General features: G+C 38.7%; 1 protein-coding gene across 6 annotated transcripts in view; it reads right to left on the reverse strand.

The window, feature by feature from the left end:
* FRMD4A (FERM domain containing 4A) overlaps positions 1-20,092 on the reverse strand; it is a 416,929-nt gene that overhangs the window by 246,929 nt on the left and 149,908 nt on the right. The gene's annotated exons all lie outside the window — the stretch shown is intronic.

Genomic DNA, 20,092 nt, shown 5'->3' on the forward strand with positions numbered 1-20,092 from the left:
CTTTGTAGCTTCATGGCTCACCCTATATCCATTAGGCCATGCCCTCCTTCTTTTGAATTATCTCTTGCTTAGCCCTATATCGTAGGTGAAAGGAGTCTTGACTTGGTGAGAAGAACCATGGTCTTCATCGGGTAACACTGGCATGAAGCAGATACATAAAGCTGAAGCGATGGCTACTGAAGGCCAGAAGATACTGTCTGACTCAAAAAATCCCAAGCAGGTGATAGCTTTAGATTTACTAAAAACCATGACATCTCTTGCTTGAGCACAAAATCACAAGGAAATTGGTATCTTCAACAGAAGCAAGCAACCAGTGGTGCCCGACTTTCTCATATCATTTTGTTCAAGCAGTGGAAATGAAGGCTACTCTAGCCCATGAGTTGGCAGGTTCTTCGAGGAAAGATTCTTAACATTTTTGTGTCATGGGGATTCCTTGGAATAATGTTTTTTAAATACATAAAAGCACAGTATTATAAAGAAACAATTCTTTTGGAATATTAAAAAATTAATTAAATTAAATTAATTTATAATTTAATAAAAAATTATAATAATAAATTAAATCTATTAAAAATTTTATAGAGCCCTGGTTAAGAATCTCTGAGGAATAAGAGTTTCAAAAATAAACTAAAATAAAAAAGAAGTAACCTCTCTTAAATCATTCTCCCTCCCTCATAACTTATAATTCACATCACTTAAAATATGCTCCTTTATGGCCTTCCTCTCATTATTGGGTTCTTTTATTGTTTAATTCTTTTCTTGCTGTCACTGGCACTCTCATTTACTTAGGTTATTCACCTCTCACCTTCCATATTCAATGTTGTCAAGTCTTGTCAAGTTTTGCCTTCCTTCCAATCCATCCCCTCTATTTCCACCCTTGAGTTAGTATCTGCCTTCACCATTGTAATATTCCCTCCCTATAGTGTTTCCATCCCTCACATTGCTGCCAGACTTAGCTTCCATAACACCAATCTTCAGAACTTTATAGTGGTTCCGTATTGCCTTCATTCAAGGCCCTCCACAACCTGCACTCCTGAACTCATAATTTAACATTCTTTCCACTGCAGAGGATTGTTCTTGGTAGAACTCTGTCATTCTCATTCAATTATTTTTCAGGTGTGTCTGACTCTCCATGAGCCTGTCTAGAGTTTTCTTGGAAAAAATGTTGGATTGGTTTGCCATTTCCTTCTCCAGCTCATTTTACAGATGAGGAAACTGGAGCAAACAGGGTTTTAGTGACTTGCCCAGGGTCATACAGCTTATAAGTGTCTGAGGCTGCATTTGAACTCGGGAAGATGAGTCTCCTGCACTTTATCCACAATGCCACCTAGCTGCCCCTGTACTCTGCTCTATTCTAAGGACCAGTACAACTAACAAGTCTAATTATAGCCTTAACTGTATTACCACCAGGAAAGAAATGATAAAATAATAGTTTTTTTTTTTTATTTTAGGTAGAAAAAGGATCAAAAATGAATTGACTTCTGATGTGATAAAACCTTCAATTGATATTTATCCCCAAGGACAATTTTCATTATTCAGTGAATTATGAAGCCAATTATAGACACTTTCATGTTTTATAAATGTCAAACAGAAGTACCTGGAAACTTCTCCAATGATTAAATTTCAAATATGGCAAGATTTCGGCTTCCTAAGTTTTTCAGTGAAATAAAATTTGATGGCCAGGAAAACAGTCATAATAACAAAGGGCGTACTCTTCAAAGACACTCTTTTTTCAAACAGACAAACAAACAAACAAACAAACTAGTTTACAGAGAAATGAATGACATAAAATAGAATGCTTTCTAGGACTTCAGAAAAAAAGAGATTAGGGTATTAAAGTCAAACTACTAGGTATTCTGGGAAATTTGGGGCTAAGGTAGAAGAATGGAAAAATAATGTCAGGAGAATGCTGTAGACATCCTGAATTAACCTGAGATTGGGAAAGTAGAAGGAAGGTATTTGGTTTTGGAAACAGATTATGACAACTTGGTGCTCATTCAAACCCCAAAGGTCTAGAAATATGTCTCTGGAAGTCTAGAGAGCCTGGTCTAATACATAGAGCCCTGGAATTGGAGTTAGGTTCTAGGTTCAAATACAACCTCAGACAGTAGCTATGTGGTTGTGGACAATTCAGTGAACTGCTCTGTGACTCCTTGTTTCCTCATCTATAAAATGTGGGGTTGGGATTCAAGGGTCTCTAAGGCCCCTCCAGATCCTACATTTAACTTCCTATTACCTTTTAAGTCTCATTCAACTTTAAGAACCTGTGATTTTAACTTATCAATGTTATCTTTAGGCCTACCTTTACAAATTAGATTCAGGGGTCCTTCTAACTACATCCTAAATCTCTCTGCAAGCTTACTAATGATTCCCAGTCCTTTTTATCCCATAACAAGAGGTAAAATTCTTAAAAAGCTAATGACTAGTTGAGGTAACAATCTGACAAATGACTTCACAGGAAGATATAATCAATTAATGCCAACAATTGATAAATCTTTTCTTGGTTTGACAGCAGGGAGGGAGGGACAGAGAGAGGGTACTAGGTATCTGAAGGTAAGAGGGGGGAATTGTCCCCATTGGGAAAAAGGACCAACTTCACCTTTTTATTTAGGGCTCACCTTGTTTACCCTTAACAACACTTGGTCAAAAAGAAGTGAGCAGATATTTATAAACCTAATAAGCTATGAAATTGTGAGTTATTAATGTCATTGCTGCTTTCCACATGTTTGAAACGTAATATCATTGTTTAATACAAGCTCTAAATCTAAAAAATTCATTAAATGGGATAGCACTTAAGGGCCAGGAAGGAAGCAGTGATTTATAACACTGCTTTACCAAAACTTTGTCCATAATACAAAACAAATTGTAGAAAAGGTTGTTGTCTGGGTGGAATGATAATGGGAATTTGAAGATTTTCCCTGCCCCTTAATGGACCTAAGGAAATTTGAAGACCTTCCCTGATTTGAAGATCTTCCCTGCCCTCAATAGGCTGAATGTAATCACACTGGAGCCTGTGATGGGAGCAGTTTGCTGAAGGGTGGAGCTGAGCCCACAGGAAGCTGGGAATCAGAGCAGTTAGAGAAGGAGGGAGGAGAGGACACACCCAGGGACACAGTTAGACTCATGAGTTTTGTTTTTGGGAAGGTGTGATAGTAATGGCATTTAAAGATTCCCCTGTATTGGCTTGGTTTTCAAATTGATTGTGTTAAAACCCAGAGTTTGTTAATCCCACCTGTGGGATGGGCTTGTTGATGTGAAAAGAAAGTCCTGAACTGGGAGGAGCTGGTGATGTAGATTTGGAGAGACACTAGAGAGAGGCAGAAGATCTTTTTGGAAGCAGCACCTCGTGGAGAGAGAGAGACTAAGAGAATTGCTGGTGGCCGCTTTGAATTGCCCTGGACTTTTGAGACCTGCCCCCCTGAGCTGCCAAGGACTGAGGAGACATGGCTGTTTTGCTGGTACTTTGTCTGTCTGTTTTGATGTTGTTTTGCCAGATTTGTCCACTGGTGAAAGACAGTCCTTTTGTTGAAGAAGTCCTGGAACCTGGCTGTTCGCTAAGAAGCCCTGAGACTGTCCTGCAGACAGAGAGTGAATACTGTCCACTGGTGAGGGACAGTGCTGTTGTTGCAGGGGTCTGGAGACTGTCCTGCAGACAGAATGAATACTGTCCACTGGTGAGGGACAGTGCTGTTGTTGCAGGGGTCTGGAGACTGTCCTGCAGACAGAGTGAATACTGTCCACTGGTGAAGGACAGTGCTGTTGTTGCAGGGGTCTGGGAGCCTTTCTGTTGGTTCAGAAGCCCTGAAGAAGGATTTTCTTGTTGTATGTTTACAGAAATCCTGGGAGAGGGCTTTGCTAATGTGTTCAGGGGTTCTAGGACTGTTCTACAGACAGAGGATAAATTCATGAAGGGACTGGCAATGTATCTTATGGCCTTGCTAAGCCTTGTCTCCCCAGGAACTAAGATTGCTGAGAACTTGCCTCGAGTCAAGATGAAGAAAAGACCTTCATTTGGGTATTAAGTGCTGTGTTTAAACTTGATGTAACTCTGGGGTAGATTCAATTGTGATCCAGGGGTGGGGAACTTTTGACCTTATGTTTGGAAACTAATCTCCATTTGAGAAGAGGGGCTTTGTGGTGGACTTAATTAAGGTATAGCCTAGGGGTGGAGAAGTATTTAGAACAGAGACTTTGTAATTGAATGATTGGAAGGTCCTGGGGTGGGGTAGTACTTGGAGATTATTTAATCACACTTAGTAAATGCTGTATTTTGAATGATGTCATGTTTTGATCTTCTCTGTTCTGGGTTTGTTACTGAATAAAATGGAGAGCACCTATACTGGTATTCTGAACTTTGGGAAGTTGCCTTTCTTTTGGCATTATATTACAGAAGGCTAAAAGATGGTGTGGCTTTCCACTGTGTTATGATGCATTAACTTCTTTGCTGCTGTGATGGATCCAACTTTCTGGTTTGGGAATTCAGTTTTCTGGTGTCTGAATAAATGTTTTGCTTCTGTCTTATATATGGAGAGCCTGTTATATTTTGTGATTGAGCACTATGCTGGCATATTCACAGTTGCTGTTGGTTCTGTGAATATTGTGTTGGCGCTACACTGAGCAATCTGGATCCTTAAATATTCTGTTTAAATTACACAGGTACTAATTTAGTGATATATTTATTATTATTAAATGATGCATTGCTATACAAGCACTGTTATTACTAGGAGAGCATGGTATAGTGGAAAGAAGAAATAAATTGGGGCTAGAGAAACTGAGTTCCAGTCTTGACTACTTATTATCTGTTTGACCTTTAGTCATCCCCTTGATCCCTCTTGCCTCAGTTTCTTCCCTTGTAAAATGAAGGGGTTACCTAATGTAATGGAAAGCAAAGTGGTACTTTACTCTTTGTTTCAGTTATTGCAATGGCAAGTAAAGTAGTACTTAAGCCCCTTGTGTCAGCTATTCAAGTGCCTTTGAGTCCTGCCTGTGATTATATCAAATTTTTGTTGGAAACAGTATACATTGTGCTGTCCTTAATAGTCCTAAGAGAGTTTAGAGACCTTCCATGCCCTTTAATAGGCCTAACATCATCACTTGGAACTCACAGTGCAAGGAACTTGTGGAAAGAGTGGAACAGGAAGGACGAAACAGGAAGGGTGGAACAGGAAGGAACAGAGCAGATAAAAGATAGAGCAAGCTGGGACCAAGCACCAAGCAGAACTGAGAGTGAGAATGCTGGTGATTTCAGCACTCTGTCTGTTGGTCTGTCAGACAAAAGCCTTGTCTGTTCCTTTTAGACAGAAGTCCTACAAGAGAACTTTTTCACTAATCTAGAAACCCTGGAAGAGGACTTTATTGCTGATTCAAAAGCCCTGAAAGAAAACTTTACTGGCGTTTACAGAAGTCCTGAAAAAGGGCTTTACTGCTGATTACAGAAGTCCTGGGACTTTACTGCTGACTTGTGTTCAATTTCTCAGACAGAAGTTTAGTCTCTTACTTTGTCAGACAGAAAGTGAATTGAGATGATAATGCCATATAGTGTGAATATTGTTGTAATTCTGCTAACCTTAATGTGTATAAATATTGTTGTGGCTCTGTTAAGCATTGTTTTCCCAGAAACAAAAACTGCAAAGGGCTCAGAGTGGACTAGTCCCTGTGAGCTGCAATTGGAAAGCTGCCTACCTAGGCAAGAATTGGGTGAATCCAGGCAAGAGCTGGGAGCTGGAACAGGAGTCATGGAGTTTGGAAGTCAGCCTTGAGTTAAGATGGAAGGACCTTAACTTGGGTACTTAATGCTGACTAATGAGACTATGACTTACTATGACCTAGGAGTGGATAGCCTTTGTACTTTCCATACCCCTTAAGGATAATTGGCTTAAGAAGGGTTGGAAGCCAGCCTCCAATCAAGATGAAAGAAGACTTTAAATGGGTACTTTATATTGATTGAAGAGATTGTGACTTACTGAATGTTAAGTTTAAGATTATGTGGTCACCTTAGTAATGTTATATTATATTGTTGTGTTTTAGTTTCTTGAATATTCTGCTTCAGTTTATTGCTGGATAGAGAGTTCACTATAGTATGCACTTAGATCCTTAAAGTTATTCACAGCAGCAGTCCTCAGAACAGCTGCTCATGATTGGCTTTATACCTACCCTAGATCAGAGCTGTCAAACACACTGCTGGCTGTATGCAGCCCACAACACTCCTGAGTGGGACCCAAACCAAATAAAATGTAATTGGGAAATACTTAACAAAATAAATAAAAATACAATAAAACAGATAATATTAATACATAGCTTTCTAAGTCAGTAAACACCCTGCAAGTACCCTTATCTATGGCTTAGTGGCTCTCCTAACAGTTACCACTGGTCTAGATGATTTCTAAGGTCCCTTTCAGTTTCAAATCCTGTGAACTAAAGGATGAGACAATCTGAATACCTTTTTTTCAGAAAGTGAAATGATTCTTAAATATAATGTTACCATTTTCAGCTTAATGTAGTCATAAGTTTATTGCTTATTTCTGAGTGAAGTATCATTGTATGGGTCTATTGCTGACAAGTAAAAGGATTTTAAGTGAATTTTCAAAAACTTTTCCTAAGCAAGATTTTTTTTTTACCATTTCTAAACTGGCAATCAAGCATTTCCTGAGAAATTTAGCTCTCCAGGGAATCTTCAAAGATTGCTGGCATTCCAGAAACCCATGCTAGCCACATGTTCTCTCTCAGCTTTGCAGAACACTATGGAACTCATTTGAATGTGAAAAAAAAAGTCTGCCCCATTGTGTTATAACATCTGGCTAGTATACTGAGGCACTTTGTAAGGGATACAGCCCTTAATGGGAAACAGCCAGGAACATGTATTTGTGATAACTTGAGCTCAAGAATTAGGGGGAATATTTACCTCCCCCCCAAAAAAATCACCAACATATGTAGAATGGATGCCACATGCCTTCAATTCTCACCTTCCAAAACAATACCAACAATATGGTCTTTTTGTATAGGATTTTTCTGTAGTACAGTTTGCTACAGAGAGCTGATATTAGACTGCTAGACAGGGACATTTATAACGTAGCCTTATTCCAACCTTCAAAGTCACGTTTCTATTTCATCTTCAAGAAGAGGGGGCAATTATTGAGTTTTGATAGTGTTTGGAGGTTGCGTTGCTTATCTGCATGGTCATCTGTATGCTGCAGAATCACCAAGTTTCTCACTCTTACTCTCTTCCCCATCCTGAATTACAGTACCATAACATCAGTCCCATTAGGTGGTTTCAAGGAGCGGTTATTTAATAGAAAGCAGTGGCTAGTACTCCTGAAAATACTAGATGATATGTTTAGATAATAGAGGTATTTTTTTTCATCACTATCTCCTCCTGAATTCTTTTTTCTTTCGTATTATATAAATATATATATGTATATATATATATATTTTTTTTTACCATATCATAGATTTAGAGGTGAAAGGGGTCATCTAAATCAGTTCTTTCTTTTTACAAGCAAAGAGATTAAGGTTTAGAGATGTTAACTTCATACTTACAGTAAGTGACAGAACTGGGATTTGAACTCAGGTCGATGGGCAGTGGATAGGCTGCTGGGCCTGGAGTCAGGAAGAAGTGAGTTCAAATCCAGTCTCAAGACACTTATGAGCTGTGTGACCCTGAGCAAGCCACTTAACCCTGTTTGCTTCAGTTTCTTCATTTGTAAAATGAACTGGAGAAGGAAATTGCAAACTACTCTAGTATCTTTGCCAAGAAAATCCTAAAAGGGGTTAAGAAGAATTGGACATGACTGAATAACAACAAGCACCTATGACTCCTGTATTTTGTACCACAATGCCACCTAAAGCTTCAGGCTTAGAAGGTAAAACAGGATGAAACACGTCTCTCTGATAGACAAACTTTCCTCTGATTGATAATGCAAACTGAATGATGTGTACACCACTGAAAATCATAAAATCTTAGGCAAGGATGCTTGACTTAAAGAAAACTAAAAGACAAACTAAGAGGAGGTAACATTAACAAACACTTCTTTGCTTTACAAATGGACTTACTGAGAGAATCCTTTAAGTAGTGACTCTCCACTTTTATTCTTCCCCGGTACTTTCAGCTAGGTGACTGAGTTAGCCACAACAAGCCTCATCTGCAAAATGAGATAACAATGCTTACTTAACCTCCCTACCTCCCAGTCTCTTCCCTCTCCAGTCCATATTCTACAGCTGCCAAAGTGGTATTCCTACAGCCCACATCTAACTATGTCACTTCCCTGCCCTACTCCCTCACTGCGGTCTCTACTACCAAAGACAGTCTCCTCTGCTTGGCATTTAAAGTCCTTTCCTTTCTGACTCTAGTTTTCCAGACTTACCCGCGACAGTTTACTCCCCTTCATGAACTCTACGGTCCAGCCAAACTGGTCTTCTTGCTTTCACTCAGTCAACAAGCATTTAATAAAGGGCTTACTGTGTGCCAAGCACTGATACCCATTAGGGATACAAAGAAAGATAAAAAATATTGTCCTTGACCTCAAAGTGTTTTTTTTTTCTAATGGGGGGAAAACAATATAACTATGTACATACAATACATACATATACACATATACATATAGTACATATAGACTATATATGTAAGTGTGCATATATAATGTATATGTATATGTAGGTACACACAGAGTAGATGGAAGGTCATCTCCAAGAGAAGGCACTAACAGGGGAGGGGTGGGACCAAAGAGGCCTCCTGTAGAAGGTGGGCTCTGAAGTTCATCTTGAAGGAAGCTAGGTATAGCTGATGTAGCTGAGACGAGGGACAGAAAATTTCAGTGATAGGCGATAGTCAATGCAGAAGGACAGACTCAGGAGGTGGAGCATCATACATGAGGAACAGTAGGCCAAAGAGATGATGAATTGCCTGAAGGGGAATAATGTATGAGAAGATTGGAAGGCAGGATGGGGCCAGGCTGCAAGGGCTTTAAATGCCAGAGGAATTTGTATTTGATCTTGGCAGTGACAGGGAGCCGGCAGAATTTACTGAGCAAGAAGGTGACATGGTCAGAGCAGCAATTTAGGAAGAGGATTTTGGCATTGATGTCAAGGATGAACTGGAGTGAGAATTGAAGCAGAAATACCAATTAGAAGGCTATTGCAATGGTTTGAATGAGAGCCTATATTAGGGTATGGCTGTATGAATGGAGAGAAGGCATATATAAGAGATATTATGAAGATAGAAAGGACGAAGTCTGACAAAAAAATAGCATATGTAGGGTGACTGTGAGAGTCAAGGTTGACACTGAGTTTGTGAGCCTAAGTGATGGAGAATTTTGTCCTTGACAGTAATAAGAAAGTTGGAAAAATGTGAGCGTTTGAAGAGAAAAGATAATGAGTTTTATTTTGGACAGGTTGAATTTGAGAAGCTTATGGGATATCCAGTTTGAGATATCCAAAATACAGTTGGTAATGTAAGAATAGAACTCAGGAGAGAGACTAGGGCTAGATTTATAAACCTGGGAATTACCTGCACAGAGATGATAACTGAACTCATGGAAGATAAGATTACCAATGTTATCAATTACCAATATTACCAGTAATATTACCAAAATGACCAATATCTTAAAGAGGAAGAGAAGAGGGTACCAGACAGAGCTTATGGGGGGGGGCATCCATGGTTCTTGGTTATGATGTAGATGAAGATGCACCAAAGGAGATGAAAAGAAACAATTGGGCAGGTTGGAGCATGAAACGCTAGAGAGGTGAGAGAATCCAGGAAGAGATGGTGATGAACAGCATCAAAGGCTTTTAGAGAAGTCAAGAAAGATGAGGAGTAAGAAAAGGTCATTAGAGTGGACAATTTGGAGATCACTGGTAACTTTGGAGAAGATATTTTTAATTGAATGATGAGAAGTCTAACTGCAGAGGGTTTAGTAGCAGGTGAGAAAAGAGGAATTGGAGGTACCTAGGGAATCTAGGTTTCACTTAGAAGAGAAGGAAAGATGGGGTAACAGTAACACTTCCATCTCCTTACTCTATGCTTTTGCAGTTTATCCACCATGTCTGGAATGCACTCTTAACTCATTTCTACTGCTTAGAATTCCTAGATTCCTTCAAAGCTCAGCTCCAATCATCTCCTAGAAGACTTTCCTGATCCATAACTCCATGGGCCAGTACCTCTCCCACAAACTGCCTTTGAAGATATTTTGGATCTACCACCTGAATGCATGTTGTTCCTCCTGACAGGATGTAAGATTTTTGAGAGCAGGGGGTGTTTCTTTTTTGTCTTTGCAACCCCAAATCACAATCCCTGGTACATAATAAGCACTTAATAATTGAATGTTGACTGATGGATTGCCGACAGTGGAGAGGATCCAGTGAGATAAGATCTTTTGTAAAGATGAACTATAAGCTATTATTATGTTGCCTTCAGTTATGTATATGTTATGTTCATTTATTATTATACTTCAGTTTACAAAAATTTCATTTACATGCCGGTTTTCAGGAACTGTATAAATTAGGGAAAATCTGTATTCTTATCAGTTGGCTTCTCTGTGAGGTTAAAGTTAGGATAGGAAGCTGCCTGTATTACGACCTGTTGCTGTTTGGCCTTTTGAAATCCAGAAGCCCCAGTATTACTCTGCTAATAGTTTATATAGTAAGTGAAATAGTTACACAATGCAATGCATATAGCAGGTGCTTAATAAGTGTTAAACTGACTGGACTCCCATAGAGTACACCTGAGCAATGTTCAGGTTTGTCACCGGCAGTTTGTTCCAGTTTTAAACTCTGGTGATCATAAGACACCTCCAAATCAGTGAGAGAAAAGTTAACAGCTGAAGGGGCAATGGGGACAAAAAGGGGCAATCTGGACAAGTTCAAAGGTCAAAAAGAGGAGAATCAATATGCCAGACAGGAATGAAAATCAGTGGAAGGATTCAGGTAGAGTACACAGAAATGGTGAAGAGGAAGACAAGGCTAGCTCTCCCTCTTCCCCACTTCTAGCACAGGTGGTCTCAAAGGTGCAGAAGAACCTGAAAGCATTACAATGTAGGTATTTGGTATTTGCAATTTGTCCCCTGAGGGATCAGGTTAACTGGTTCTCTAAGCCCAACTCCCAACTGTTCATCCTTGCAGGGACCTATATAATATTAAATGTTGGCCACAAACCCACTCAGTTACTGCCTCATACATTCCCCACCCATGACTCAAGAGTTGGTATGTGACCTCATCCCCTTTGTCCAAGTACAGTTAACTATTTAAGTATATATTTCCTGTTTGGGACATAGAAATTGCTCTAGCTGGGAAATCCTAAAGTTTCTCCCTCCTTTCCCACCACCACACTGCATTTGCAGGGCCTTCTTTATTCTTCTTGTTCTCTTTGTCAAAGTTAGTACACTCAATTCCCTATACTGTGACCTTATAGTTCAAACTCTTCCAACAGTCTCCATTCAATCAGTGAACACCACCTATCTATATAATCTTTAGGATTAAGCTACCCTGTAAACAGGAAGTTCTCAGCTGGAATTCAAGGTCCTAATCCTCTTTTTTTTTTTTTTAAAGGCTTCCTAACTCTAATAGACATTTTAAGGGGTTTGGTTGAGAGTGAAATCAAAGTATAAATAGCTCAATGAAGCTAAGAAAATAGTAACAATAGAAGATGTTTATCTAGCATTTGAGTTTCGTCAAATGCCTTACACAGGTCACAAGAACTCTGTGAAGTAGATGCTATTGTTATCCTGATTACACCAGTGATGAAAAAGGGACAAAAAAAGAGAGGTTAAATAACTTTGCGCAGTACAGCTAGTAGTCTCAGAGTTACAATTTAAACCCAGTTCATCCTGGATTTAATAATTAATATTTATATTATTAATATTAACTAGTTAATAATAATAATTTTCTAACCAGATCCAACCTACTAATACACTACACCAAGCTGGCCTCTCCCAGTAGGCCAACAGTGGAGGACACACTCAATTTGCTAAGTTGAGCAATGCTGAGGCAAAGTGGTCTTTTAACAGATATTTATTTGTACCTTCCTTCCCTCTCTTGATCTCTCCTTGTTTGCGCGCAGTTATTCGCCTATTGTCTCCCCCATTAGATAGTGAGCTCCTCGAGGGTAGGTACCGTCTCTTATCTTTCTTTGTATCCATAGAACTTAGCACAGTGCCCAGCACATAGGGACTACGTATTTAACCTATTAATTGACAACGACAAATAATGCCTAAGAATATAGAGTCATATCTGAAAAGGCAGCTATGTAAAGTGTGACCCTTGTGTCAGAGACTTTCTGTGACTTAAAGAACTCTGGCTAGTCAGGGATTTAGTTAGAACTTGGGTACTTAATAAATGCTTATTGAATGACTAATGATGCCACACCTCTACATCACCTCCTCTTATGGAGAGTTCAACCCCATTTCACCTTATTAATTCATTTACTGGCAAGCTCCAGCTAGTGACAGAGTACAGAATGCTCTTCTTTAAGAAAGTAAGGGAAAGGAGAAAGAAATAAGGGGACTTTTTATGGCACTTTCAATGGCATCACCATTTCTGGTGCATTCTACTCAGTGGGGTCTTGCATGAGGAGGGCAGTGATGAGTGATCCCAGTGAAAGGATGTGCATGAACTCTGGGCTTTCTTCTAGGCATTATCTGTTTTCTCTTTCTGACTTCCTGAATAGGACAGTAGAAGCAAGAAAGAAACAGGTTTCTCTGGAGCTGATAGGCAGAGAAAGGAATGAAGATATATAAATGAGCTATTGGCATTAATATCACCATTCCTATTCCCTGACCAATTTTAATGTACTGGTAAACCGGTACATTATTGAGTGGCATCCATAACCAGAGAAGACTAAAGTAAGAAAAAGGAAAGGGTCAGAGAAAGAGGCGAACACGACAATTTGGGAAAAGAGGGTGTGAGGTATTGCGGTCATTTGGCATAGGAAGAGAACACCAGAAAGATGGTAGAATTTTAGAGATTTGCCCTCACTCTGCTTAAGAAGATAGTAACTAAAGTGGTCACATTCCCAAGCTGAGAAGGGTCACGTAGAATGGCCAGAAGTTGAGAAATATTTTTTTTCGCTGGTTGAAAGGGAGCAATACATTGAGAGAAGAACTGTGGGAAAGGAGTTTCTCCAGAGAAGCCCTCATATTCAGGTGTATGATTTTGGAATCAAATACAGTTTTGAGTCTAATCAGTTGAACACTTAAAAGTACCCACAGCATTTTAACAAAACTTTCTTCTGTAACACTGTGATCTTTCAAAAGAGGGTTGGGTTAGTCTCAATATAATGGGGGGGGGGGGTGTACTAGAGCATGAGGATTGAGGAAAGGCCATTAGATATGGCAATTTAGAGATCATTGGCTTCTTTGGAGAGAAACATGTATTTAGCACCTTGTGTGTACAGCAGCATGTCTTTTGCCTGCCTCCCACCCTCCCTTCTTCATCTGTTGAAATCCTACTTATCCCTTAAGGCTTAGCTCAAATACCACTTTTCTTTTCTTTTTTTTTTAAAACAGGAACAATTTAATTATTTGACTTTGACATCCAGCATCTATAAGAAACTTTTAAGAGGAATCAATATCCAGAATTGTAAAAGTAAAAAAAAAAACACAACCATATTTTACAAAAAAAAAGGGAAACAAATTTTAAATGTGAATTATTCAATATCAATATTGATCAGACTATCACTGAACATATTTTGGGCCTCTTCCCAAAGTCCCTCCTTGCTGCTTATTTTTTCTACCTTTGTCAAATGACAAATACCACTTCTTAGGATCAAGATCATAGATGCAGAACTTGGTAACATCTTAAGGGCATCTACTAGTTTAAGCCCCTCTGTTTTGGGAGAGAGAGAAAACCTTCTCAAAATTGGTTTAAAATTATAAATATTTATTGATAGCTTTTGTTTTTGTATTACCTTCATTTTCAAATATATTCCTCTCTTTTCTTACATAGAGAGTCATCCCTTGTAACAAAGGATAAGAAAAGAGGTGGAATAGGAGAAGAGGGAGGAAGCTTGTCAAAATTAATCGACATATCATCTGAATTTGACAGTAAATGGAATGTTTCACATCCACAGCTAGTGCCTTCCCCCCCCCCATACCCCCTTTGCAAAGAGGGTAGGGAGATGCATTTTCTTATCTTGTCTTTGGGGCTGAGTTTGGCCAGTCTCCTAACTTTGATGGATGAGGAAAGTGAGACCCAGAGAGATGAAGTAACTTTGCCCAAGGGTCACCCTGGTATCAAATAGCAGAACCAGGATGTGAAACTAGGTTCCCTGACTACAAAGCCAGCACTCTGGTCACTACACCTTACTAAGATTTTAGAGTTGGAAAGTACCTTAGACCATCAAATCCAATACCCTCATTTTTTAGAAAAAGAAACTGGGGCTCAAGTCCACTGCAATTTTTTTTTTTAAAGTAATCGGGGTTAAGTAATTTGCTCAAGGTTACACGGCCAGTTATTTCTGGGTGTGGTGCTAAGTATCTGAGCCTGGATTTGATCCCCAGGTCATCCCGACTCTGGGGCCGGTGCTCCCACTCGCTGAGCCACCTGGCCGCCCCTAAGCAATTGGGGTTAAGTAACTTGCTCAGGATTACATGGCCAGGTGTTTCTGGGTGGGTGCTAAGTATCTGAGCCTGGATTCGATCTCCAGGTCTTCTCAACACTGGAGCCGGTGCTCTTACTCGCTGTGCTACCTGGCCACCCCATCCACTGCAATTTTAAAAAACAAGTTAATTCTCTGTTTCTCGTAAGTATGCTATCTTGTTGTTTCCATGCTAGTGTTTCTCTCTAAAAACAGGGAAATTGCTTATCATAGCAATAATTCATGATCCTGTTTCAATACTCTTGGAAAGTTTAGTGTCTATACTCCTCTGCATTGTAAGGAAATTTTGTTTCTTCTACTACAGTGGAAAGAGAGACTTATAAATGGCTTATGGATCACCACTGAGGGATTCAGTGTCAGAGGGCAGAGGAAAAGTGGAGGCATTGCCTCTAGTGCAATACTGGGACAACCTGGAGAATGGCCATTTTGTTTTATAGGGGCACTTCCTAAGCCAACAAGGGAATGGACTTCACTGAGGCCATTTGAGGTTAAGAGAGAGCAATTTTAGTTCTGTAAAATTCTCACATAAAAAGGAATGGGAGTTCTAAAAGTAGAATGCCAATAGTAGGACTTGGTCTTCTAGGTATAATGAAAAAACAACCAGGGCAACAAGTGAAGTGTATATTTTCATGTTAGGAAGGCACTACTAGAGTATAGGCAGCTAGGTGTTGCAGAGGATAGAGGGCTATGCCTGGAATCAGGAGGACCTGAGTTCAAATGCGGCCTTAGACCTAACTGTGTGATCCTAGGCAAGTCCCTTAACCCTATTCACTTTCATTTCCTCATCTGTAAAATGAACTGGAGAAGAAAATGGCAAACCACTCCAGTACCTTTGCTAAGAAAATCTCAAATGGGGAATCTGACTAGACTGAAATGACTCAACAACATCACCAGGGTATACCAAGTCAGTTTAAAATATAATGAAGGAGCCACACCCAAAGCATCTCAGACTCAGGAAAATCTCTCCTTAATTCAAAAGCCCTGAAGTCTTTTAACTCACTCTTTTACAACATTTAACAATTCCCACCTTCAGGAAATTCTTTAATTTAACTTAGAAAGTTCAGTTACAGTCTACATCTGTTTCCTCTTTCTTTGTCCTTAAAAGATTCTCCCCAACATAAAAGTGCCAGGCAGGAAAAGAGAATAACATTCATTACTTTGCAGTTTACCAAAGACCTTCCTCAAAACCCTGGGAGTTAGGTAGTATAAGTCTAGATGAGGACACTGAGGCAGAGAAAAGTTAAGAGATGTGCCCAACTTCACACAGAAAAGGGCAGAGATAAGACTGAAATCCAGTCTTACTTGAAGCCAAGTCAGTGTTCCCTTCATTACACCAAATTCCCCTTCAAAAGTGAATAAAAATCCAGGAGCAATAGTGCCATGAAGCGGTCATTATTTTTTTACACAACTAATAGTTTACAAAAGCAAGTACTTCTTGGGCTTAATACTACTTTTTCATGGCATAGTTCTAAATCTGGCTATTTATGTGTGTGTGCTAATGTGTGGCAGAGCTGTTAAAGGGTCAGCCCTTGGAGATTCATAAAGAGACAGTTCAAATAGTGCTTATACAAAATGCTAGCTGTGATACCATGGACAAGTCATTAAATTTCTCAATGTGTTGGTCTTGCCAGTCTACACTGGAAGAAGTCCCCTATCATGAAATCACAAACTTGACTTCCCTCCCCTAAACATATGTGGATACATCTATCTATCTATCTATCTATCTATCTATCTATCTATCTATCTATCTATCTATCTATCTATCTATCTATCTATCTATCTATCATCCATCTATCATCTATCTATATAATGTCCTAACTTTTGTCTACTATTGCATATGTGGTCCAATGAAATGAAAGGGAACATACAACTAACATGGTCTTGCTTAGCAGAGCAACAAATGTCAGGATGAGGCAGAGGAAGTCAGGACAATATGGCTCAGGAAGAGATTTCCATAAGATTTCCTTAACTTGGAATTTGAATTTCTGGGTTAGAGTTATGATTGGCCAGAATAATAGTGGAGACTGAAAGGAATGGCTATTATTGAATAGCAGAACCTCAGGTCAAACATGCTTCCTTTTTCAGCCAGATATTCAGGAGTGTACAGTGTACATAATTTTAAGTCCTAACCTTCACACTTTTAGGGATTTGCTGAGGTATGATCAAGAATTCAGAAACATGAATTCAATTCCTTCAAGCTCTAAGCCTCTTAAAAACATTTTGTGGTAGAATTATGCATATTTTACAGTTATTCCTTCCACATCATGAATTTTCCCATCATAGTTTCAATATATGGCGGGCCATATATAAGTAAATAAATGGGAATTCTCTGGTTTTTAAGGCAATGGCAATGAACAATTTAGAAACTTAAAAGTCTTATCCAATGACAGACATACAGTAAAATCTTATAGACAGTAATTAAATTAGGTAATTAATATAAGTAATTAAATGGGAATTTTGGGGAGTTTTGCAGAAGCCTCAGACCACATGTGAAAGCCAGAAAATGACACAGAAAAAGTTTAGGAACTCAGAAATGAATAAAATATATGTATAGTATTGTACAATAACAATATATTTTATCTTTTTAAATACTCCATAAAAGAAAAAGGAAAAAATCAGACTTTTGCTCCGGTATGAAGAGAGGCCCAAAAAATTTTACACAGATTTCTTAAATTGCAGGGGCACCATGTCCCTAACCCCCATGATGTGGAAAGGTTAACTATACTTTGTGATCTAGGGAAAGAAATGAGCTACTCAAAGACACACGGTGGGCAGATACACAGTGAAATCATCTGAGCAGTTGTCTATCAAATCTGCATTCTCTTGATAATCTCCAATTCTTACCAATGAAATAAGAACTGGCTTGTGGGCTCTTCTTTCTCTGTCTATAAGACCATACTGTATTTCTGTCATTGGATAAGCCTTTTAAGTTTCCAAATTGTTCATTGCCTTAAGAATCAGAAAATCCCTGGACCCAAAGAAGGTCTCAGTCTTCTCATGCAGATACATGATATAAAGCTCAGCATTCACCCTGAGCCTTCCCCTTCAATCTTTCCACCTTTGTTCAGTTAAACTAGTGAAGAGTTCCTACTTTGCTTCAGGGCCAATGGTTGGAAAATGCAATGCCCTATCTTAAGGCCTGTTATAAACATTTATGAACATTGAAGAATATTTGGTATCTGATATATTTTGGTGATTCAAGTCCAAATGAATCTGAACCATATGGATCAGATTTCTTTTTCATACCCTTACAAATTAAAAAAAAATAGAAAAGAGGGTACAAGGTCAAAATGTGTATGTTATTTAAAAATCAGATGGATGAAAAATCAATCATCTATGCTACAAACCATAGCACAGGTGTCTTAAACATAACAGGTACTTCAAATATATCTATAGAATAAAGATATTGTCCTTATTAATAGTGTGACATAATAGATTAATGTCTCATGACTTGAATCAGAGGACCTCAGTTCAAATACTACCTCTAACTCTTACCACCTATGTGACCATAAACTTTCTGGTCCTAAGTTACCTCATGTGTAATATGAAGGTGTAGAACCAGGTGGTCTCAGAGGTCCCTTCCATAGCTTTATGATACTATGAAATTTTTCTGAGTTTAAGAATACCTCTCTGGAGTAGAGACATAGACATCTCTTATCTTTAAACTGGCTTTTGACTAATCAGCAACTAAGAACTGTGACCTTGTTACTGTAGGTTTTGCTTACCCAGTTTGAAATGTGATTCAAAGGAGGATATCATGCTTTCCACTTAATAGTCCTTTGTTTTAAAATAATCCCCCCACCCCATGCTAAGCAATTAGGTACTATGGCAATAGGTCCCTTGGGAATGTGATACTAAGACAGATTGTATATGGAAGCTACTACAGAGACAGTATGCAACTAATCGGTAAACAGAACATTTTCTCATTTTTTCATAATCTAACATTTCTGCAAAAATCACAAACTGAAATCGGTTTTTCTCTAGTCCAATTCAGCTTCACATATATCTTTGCCTTTCTTAGAATGATGCTAATATTTATCTGGACCACATGAGGCAGGCTGGACATCAGATATAATTCCCGTGCCATGTGAGCCTTTATTTCCCGTTAGAGCACTACTTCTTTCCAAAGCTATTAGCATTCATAATAGAAAATTCAGTTTAAAAAATTCTAAGTACACATACAGGTCCACACCTCAACTCTAATTCTTGACTACTCAGAAGAGGCTGAAGACTTTGCTCTGCCTCTCTTAAATGCAATTTATGCGCAGGTCAGGATATCATCACCTGTGATATTGGTCCTTTTCAAAAACCAAGGAGGAACAGCCCCAGCAACAGAAACAAGCAATTTGGATTCCTAACCATGCAGGAGCCTCACTGGTAGCTGGAAATCTTGCATTCATTGAGCCACAAGTTTTTTTGAACACATTTTACTCAACATCAGACTTCCTCTAAAATCCAAGACATGATTTAGTCCTTGACTAAGGTCAAAAGTATAAACTATCAACTCTTAAGGTTAATTGTTTGAATATTGACAGGTTTGAATAATGTATATGTGACTGGGGAAAGGGGAGAGGAGAGTGGATGAGAATGACTCCACTTTTCTCTCTATATCTGCCACTGACACATTGTCTTGTCTCCCCACCTCCCACCCTAAGGAGGTTCCCAGAGCTTTTTCCCAAGTCAATGAATGGTAAAAGGCATACTTTTAACCCACTGACACACTGTAGTCACTGCAGTGGTGAAATATGATCAATAATGAAAAGCCACATAGTAACATCACAAGAATCTTAGCTGGGAAGCTGGCAATAGGATATCCAATATTTATTTGCATACAATTTTAATCCAGAGCAAAAAATAGTTGAGCTAGGAAATTACTAACTCTTGAAAGTTTTATCATTATAATATAATTAAAATTATAATTAATTTTATATATCTGAAGATCTAATTATTTTTTAGGGCTCTAAAGAAATGAATGGATTTTCCAAAGTAGTCTGAACTAGAGACCAGGGACTTGGGGTGAAGGTGGTGGGGTGAGGGTTTGGGGGGGCCGGAATAGTTCTAATTTCATTTCTGACTTATCTGACATGGATTTGTTCACTTTTATGCAATACTCATTTTCTGGATCTGAATTTTCCCAGATGTAAAATACAGAGAGATTATTGAGCCTTTTCAGAGGGACAAATAGGAAAATATTCTTAAAAAGAAAAAACAAAGGGAGCAGCTAATTGTCTTTATAAAATATGTGAAGACAAGTGGAGAATGCTGACAGCTGTTTTCCATCCACATTTAACATGAAAGAACAAATTGGCTTAACTTGAAGCAGGAGGCATTTAGGCTAGGTATGAGGAAAATCTTCTAAGTAGTAGGAGTAATACTAAAAAGATTTGCTAATGATTGTTGTGGACTTTTATTTAACATCAGTCCAAATATAGATCTGTCTACAATAGTGTAAGTGGGGGAGAAGAATTCAACCAGAATTTCACAATCAGTATGTCCTGGCTATGTATTCTA

Source organism: Petaurus breviceps, unplaced genomic scaffold (assembly GCF_028583685.1).
Source record: "Petaurus breviceps papuanus isolate PSGF00001 unplaced genomic scaffold, PetGlider_PUasm1.0 79, whole genome shotgun sequence".
NCBI lineage: Eukaryota > Metazoa > Chordata > Mammalia > Diprotodontia > Petauridae > Petaurus > Petaurus breviceps.